The sequence below is a fragment of the Triticum aestivum genome, chromosome 6B (assembly GCF_018294505.1).
Source record: "Triticum aestivum cultivar Chinese Spring chromosome 6B, IWGSC CS RefSeq v2.1, whole genome shotgun sequence".
NCBI lineage: Eukaryota > Viridiplantae > Streptophyta > Magnoliopsida > Poales > Poaceae > Triticum > Triticum aestivum.
In genome coordinates, this window is record NC_057810.1 from 414,524,916 (window position 1) to 414,532,690 (window position 7,775).

Below are 7,775 nucleotides of genomic sequence, written 5' to 3' on the forward strand. Positions count from 1 at the left end.
TTGACTTGCACTCCAAGCTCTCCGGATCACGTTCGTTCCAAAAATCAGGCTCCCAAAGGTTTCATTCCATTTGGACTCCGTTTGATAGTCCTTTTCTTCGAAATACGGAAATAGGCAAAAAACAACAATATGGGTTGGGCCTCCGGTTAGTAGGTTAGTCCCAAAAATGATATAAATGTGTAAAATAAAGCCCATAAACATCCAAAAGGGGTAATATAATAGCATGGAACAATAAAAAATTATAGATACGTTGGAGACGTATCAAGCATCCCCAAGCTTAATTCCTGCTCGTTCTCGAGTAGGTAAATGATAAGAAGAGAATTTTTGATGTGGAATGCTACCTAGCATAATTCATAATGTATTTTTCTTTATTGTGGCATGAATGTTCAGATCCAAATGATTCAAAATAAAAATCCATATTGATAAATGAAATAGTAATACTCCAAGTATACTAATCAAAGTAATCATGTCTTCTCAAAATAGCATGGCAAAAGAAAGTTCATCCCTACCAAATCATATAGTTAGGCTATGCTTCATTTTCGTCACACAAAGATGTTCCCAACTTCTATACCCCCGATGACAAGCCAAGCAATTGTTTCATACTTAAATAATCTCAAACTTTTTTTCGACCTTCACGCAATAAATGAGCGTGAGCCATGGATATAACACTATAGGTGGAATATAATATGATGATGGGGATTGTGTGGAGAAGACAAAAAAGGAGAAAGTCTCACATTGACGAGGATAATCAACGGGCTATGGAGATGCCCATCAATTGATGTCAACATGAGGAGTAGGGATTGCCATGCAACGGATGCACTAGAGCTACAAACGAATGCTCAACAAAAGAAAACTAGTGGGTGTGCATCCAACTTGCTTGCTCACGAAGACCTAGGGCATTTGAGGAAGCCCATCGTAGGAATATACAAGCCAAGTTCTATAATGAAAAATTCCCACTAGTATGAAAAAGACAACTTATGAGACTCACTATATGAAAAACATGGTGCTACTTTGAAGCACAATATATGAGACTCACTACATGAAGAACACGGTGCTACTTTGAAGCACAAGTGTGGAAAAAGAGATAGTAACATTGCCCTTTTTATTTATTTTCTTCTTTTTTTCTTTCTCTTTTTTTTCTTTTTTGGGCCTTTCTTTTTGGCCTTAATTCTTTTTTTTCTATTTTTTTCTTTGGGCAATGCTCTAATAATGATGATCATCACACTTCTATTGATTACAACATAAGGATTACAAGTTTAAACTAGAACAAGATATGACTCTATATGAATGCCTCCGGCGGTGTACCGGGATGGTGCAATGAATCAAGAGTGACATGTATGAAAAACAATGCATGGTGGCTTTGCCACAAATACGATGTCAACTACATGATCATGCAATGGCAATATGACAAAAGTAAAGCATGTCATGATGATGATGAACGGAACGGTGGAAAGTTGCATGGCAATATATCTTGGAATGGCTATGGAAATGCCATAATAGGTAGGTATGGTGGCTGTTTTGAGGAAGATATAAGGAGGTTTATGTGTGATATAGCGTATCGTATCACGGGGTTTGGATGCACCAGCGAAGTTTGCACCAACTCTCAAGGTGAGAAAGGGCAATGCACCGTACCGAAGAGGCTAGCAAAGGTGGAAAGGTAAAAGAGCGTATAATCCATGGACTCAACATTAGTCAAAAGAACTCATATACTTATTGCAAAAATTTAGAAGTCATCAAAAACCAAGTACTACGCGCATGCTCCTAGGGGGATAGATTGGTAGGAAAAGAGCATCGCTCGTCCCTGACCGCCACTCATAAGGATGCACAAGCCAAGTACACTTCATGTTTCAAATTTGTTACACAACTTTAACCATACGTGCATGTTACGGGACTTGCTAACTTCAACACAAGCATTCTTTAAATTCATAATCACCCAACTAGCATGAATTTAATATCACTACCTCCATATCTTAAAACAATTATCAAGCATCAAATTGATAATAGCATCCAATTCACTTCCTATGATAGTTTTTATTATACCCAACTTGGATGCTTATCATTCTAGGACCAACTTTATGACCATAGCTAATACCATGATGTTCTAAAAGACTCTCAAAATAATATAAGTGAAGCATGAGAGACTAGCAATTTCTTCAAAATTAAGACACCACCATGCTCTAAAAGATATAAGTGAAGCACTAGAGCAAAAACTATCAAGCTCAAGAGATATAAGCGAAGCACATAGAGTATTCTAGCAAATTCTAATCAAATAGGCTTATCCCAAAAGGTGTGTACAGCAAGGATGATTGTGGTAAACTAAAAAACAAAGACTACTATCATACACGACGCTCCAAGCAAAACACATATCATGTGGCGAATAAAAATATAGCTCCAAGTAAAGTTACCAATGAACAAAGACGAAAGAGGGGATGCCTTCCCGGGGCATCCCCAAGCTTAGGCTTTTGGCTATTCTTGAATATCTTGGGGTTCCATGGGCATCCCCAAGATTAGGCCCTTGCCACCCTTTGTTCCATAGTCCATAAAAGCTTTACCCAAAACTTGAAAACTTCACAACACAAAACACAACAGGAAATCTTATAAGCTCCGTTAGTGAAAGAAAACAAAACCACCACATAAGGTACTGCAATGAACTCATTCTTTATTTAATTTGGTGTTAAACCTACTGTATTCCAACTTCTTTATGGTTTATAAACTAATTTACTAGCCATAGATGCATTGAAATAAGCAAACAACACACGAAAAACAGAATCTGTCAAAAACAGAACAGTCCGTAACAATCTGTAACTAACGCAAACTTCTGGAACTCTAAAAATCCTACCAAAATAGGAAGTCCTGAAAAATTTGTTTATTGAACAGCACCAAAAGGAATCAACGCAAAATCACGTTCCTGTGATTTAACAAAATTATATTCGTGCGTGCAAAGTTTCTGTTTTTCAGCAGAATCAAATCAACTATCATCGTAGGTTATCCTATAGGTTCTACTTGGCACAAACACTAATTAAAAGATAAAAACACATCTAAACAGAAGGTAGATGCAAGATTTATTACTAAACAGGAGCAAAAACAAAAAACATAAAGAAAATTGGGTTGCCTCCCAACTAGCGCTATCGTTTAACGCCCCTAGCTAGGCATAAAAGCAAAGAAAGATCTAATGAGTGCCATCTTTGGCACTAAATTCATAAGTAGAGAGATTGTGATTTCTAGGGATTTCTCCCTTTTTAGCAATGGCTAAACCTTTAGGCAAAAATTCAAGAAATTCATTGGTAGCAAAAGGTTCCTTAACGATAGAGAGACAATTGGGGAGAACACTTATGGATTTGAGATCCGCGTCTCCCTTAGAAGATTCACCCTTATTTTTAGGAACATAAATAAACTTGGCAGTTTTAGTAGGGGGTTTTGGAGTGTTTTTCATGGGGCAAAACGAGGAACCTAAGTTTGTAATGATATCCTCAAGTTTTCCGATTCTAGCAGAGTCTAGATCTATTTTTTCATTGACTATAGGTTCTTTTTCTTTAAGATTTTCAAAGTAACTCGAACCCTAGATCCAAATTGGGTAATGTGATTATGAATCTTTTTATCCAAACTTTCAATCAACTCAATAGTGGCAATTTTATTTTCAATAATATCAAGCCGTTGCATCACATGTTCTAGAGTTAAAACCGTTCCATTAACCAAAAGAGGTGGTGGGCCAAACAAATCTAACATAGCATTATAAGCATCAAACGTATGGCTACTCATGAAATCACCTCCAGTAGCAATATCAAGAACACATCTATTCCAAGGAGTAATGCCTACATAAAAATTGCGGAGAAGAACGGAAGTAGCAAGCTTCCTAGTAGCTTTATATTGGGCATTGCAAATTCTATGCCAAGCATCTTTTAAACTTTCTCTCTCCCTTTGCTTAAAATTGAGAATTTCTTGTTCGGGAGTGAGAATAAGGATATGAGGACTAGCCATAATGTCACGCCCAAGATGCGACCCTATCCTAAAGGAACTCGAAGGTCCCACCAAGGATAGAAGCGCATCTTGAAGGCGCTTTTGCAAGGTGGATATCATTACATCAACATTAGATAATAGAAAGGGATACATACATAAGGCATACAATGCCACACGAATACAACATCATCTTACAAAAGAGCACCATCCGACTACAGATGAAACACAAACAGAAACTCAAACGACATCCACCCTGCTAGCCCAGGCTGCCGACCTGGAACATATCCCCTGATCAAAGAAGAAGCAGAAGAAGAACTCCAAAACAAGCAAACATCGCTCTCGCGTCATGATCATCACATAACCTGCACCTGCAACTGTTGTTGTAGTAACCTGTGAGCCACGAGGACTCAACAATCCCATTACCATGGGTATCAAGACTAGCAAAGCTTAATGGGAAAGGAAGGGGTAAAGTGGTGAGGTTGCAGCAGCGACTAAGCATATATGGTGGCTAACATACGCAAATAGGAGCGAGAAGAGAAGCAAAGGAACGGTCGTGAAGCTAGCAATGATCAAGAGGTGATCCTGAACACCTACTTACGTAAAACATAACCCAGAAACCGTGTTCACTTCCCGGACTCCGCCGAAAAGAGACCATCACGGCTACACACGCGGTTGATGCGTTTTAATTCAGATCTGGTGTCAAGTTATCTACAACCGGACATTAACAAATTCCCATCCGCCACATAACCGCGGGCACGGCTCTCGAAAGTTTATAACCCTGCAGGGGTGTCCCAACTTAGCCCATGATAAGCTCTCGCGATCAACGAAGGATATTCCTTCTCCTAGGAAGACCCGATCAGTCTCGAAATCCCGGTTTACAAGACATTTCATCAATGGTAAAACAAAACCAGCAAGACCGCCCGATGCGCCGACATCCCGATAGGAGCTGCACATATCTCGTTCTCAGGGCAACACCGGATGAGCAATCCGTACAACTAAAACCAGACCTCAAGTTTCCTTGAGGGGGCGCTGCAAAGGGCTCTAGTTCGGACCAACACTTAGACAAGCATTGGCCCGGGGGGGCTAAAATAAAGATGACCCTCGAGAGAGCGACTCCCAAGGGAAAAGTAGGTGGTGGTGAAGCAAATGGTAAAACCAAGGTTGGGCCTTGCTGGAGGAGTTTTATTCAAAGCGAACTGTCAAGGGGGACCCATAAATCACCCGACCGCATTAGGAACGCAAAATTCGGGAACATAACACCGGTATGACGGAAACTAGGGCGGCAAGAGTGGAACAAAACACCAGGCATAAGGCCGAGCCTTCCACCCTTTACCAAGTATATAGATGCATTAATAATATAAGAGATATTGTGATATCCCAACATAACCCTGTCCACCATGGAGCAATCTTCAACTTCACCTGCAACTAACAACGCTATAAGAGGGGCTGAGCAAAGCGGTAACATAGCCAAACAACGGTTTGCTAGGAAGGGTGTCAAAGGTTAGAGGTTCATGGCAATTTGGGAGGCTTGAAGAGCAAATGATAGGTAGCGCAGCAAAGCGATAGAACGAAGCAACTAGCATAGCAATGATAGTAGTGAGATCCAGGGTAGCGGTCATCTTGACTGAAATCCCGCAAGGAAGAAGAACGAGTCCATGAAGAAGATGAAGCCACGAAGATGAACCACGAGTAGACGAACGAATCCTCAGGATCGCAATGAAACAGGAACTATCGAGAAGAAACACACAACATGGTAAACACACCACACATAGGCAAGACATGATGCACAACAAGCATGATGCATGGCAAAGCTACATGGAGCTACTCATGGTAGGAGATGATGCAAACAAGAGCAACACATCAAAGCAAGTTTAAATGAGGCCGGAAACAACATATAACACTTTCGGTAAGTCCTCATATGCAAATTTCGAAGTTGGTCCAGATCTGAAAAAAACATTAAGTTGAAGTTGTTAAACAGCAAGTTAAAGAGCACCAAGAGGATCTACACGAAAATCTAGTCAAGTTACATATAAAGTTCATTAGATTCGGAGCTACGGCCTAGAAGATATGAGCAAAACAAGTTAAACATGGCATTGATGCAAAATGCATACAAACATCAAGCAAACACTCTCAAACATGGATGCAACATGATAATATGAAACTTCATGCAAAAACAAGCAAGTTTCATATAGAGCACACCCAAAACGGAGCAACGGTTCCACACATACACTCTATACAAGTTATAACAACAATCTGTCCAAAACAGCAACTAGGCATCTTGCAAGCATCAAAACAATAAGCTACAACATCCCAACGTAAGAACAAAAGGCATGGGCATGAAGTACAGGTAAAGCATGACAAAACATGAACACCGAGCTAACTCCAGAAATCTCTAGATCATGCTCAAAATGACATGGCAAGATTGCAAATAATAACAGTTTCCGGCTTAGCAGAAATAACATCAGGTTGCAATGTTTAGAGCTATCAAACAAAATGTTACAGGAACTTATCATGGCAAACAAAGGCATGGCATGAAACTACTAATTGCATAGAACAAAAGACCCTTACTGACCATGAGCCAAAAGGGCACAGAAAAATAATATGGCACCCATGTAAACATGGCAAAAGATATGACAGATTCATACATGGCAGGAACAACAATAAGTAGGCATGTTAGTGAGCTTGAACCACTCACCACAGAGCAATACTTGGCATGGAAAGGCAACCAACAGTAAGAATACATGTTTATGAAGCTAAGCATGGCAAGAGAAAGTTCATAGGGTGCATGGAACACTAGCAAAACACATGGCAAAACTGAACTTAATGTTAACAGGCTGAGAGCAACATTATTGAGCAACTTTGGAGCAAGATAACAACAAGTTACAGCAGGCTATAAATTCAACCAGGGGCATGAATGGATATAGCAAGACATTTATAAAAAATCATCCTTAGTGAACATCTCCAAATTATGCATAGAATGACTAGTAGCAGCAGGTTTACATAGCAACAAAATGTAACAGAATCAGCCTAGCAAAACAGAAACAGCAAGTACCCTACTTAAAAAGATCGATGCACTCAGTAAAAGACTCACAAAAATACAAGGATGGCACCACTATAAAGATGGCATGATGTAGCAAAAAACACATGTAGAGCTCATGCTCATAAGATGCACACATCAAATGCAACAAAAATGACAAATCATCAAGTTATAACAGTTTCAGCAGATTAACATCATATAGCACTCTTGCAACGACGATTCAGGCATCAATATGGACTCAAATGAACATGATGCAATGGAATGAAATGAAGTACTCATCGAGGCGAACAATTTGACATATTACACGCACGAAACGGAGTAGTATGCAGCAAGTTATGATGCGATGAACATGGCAACAGAATGTAGAAATCTCAGGGACTTGGCAGATTTTTACCCTCGCGAAAAGTCAACGTGGGACGAGACGGAGCGGGACGGAGGGATCCGGGTCGTGGCGTTTGGTTTGTTGCACTGGTGGATCTGGTCCCGGCGACCGGATCTCGCCGGAGACGGGGGAGATGGCCGGCGACGACATGGATCCGACGACGAAGTGGCCGGGGCGGGCGCGGACGCCGAGGAGGGGCGGCGCCGGAGCTAGGTGGATGGCGGACGGCGTCGCTCGGAGGCGCGGGCGGAGACGTGACGGCGACGGGGCAGGAGGAGAGAGGCGGCGCGGGGCCAGTGCCGGCGAGGGGGTGGTGGCCGGCGCGGGGCGCTCGCCGGCGGCGGGTGGTGGAGGCCGGGCGCGGGAGGCGAGGCGCTGCGGCTGGGGCAGGAGCACGGG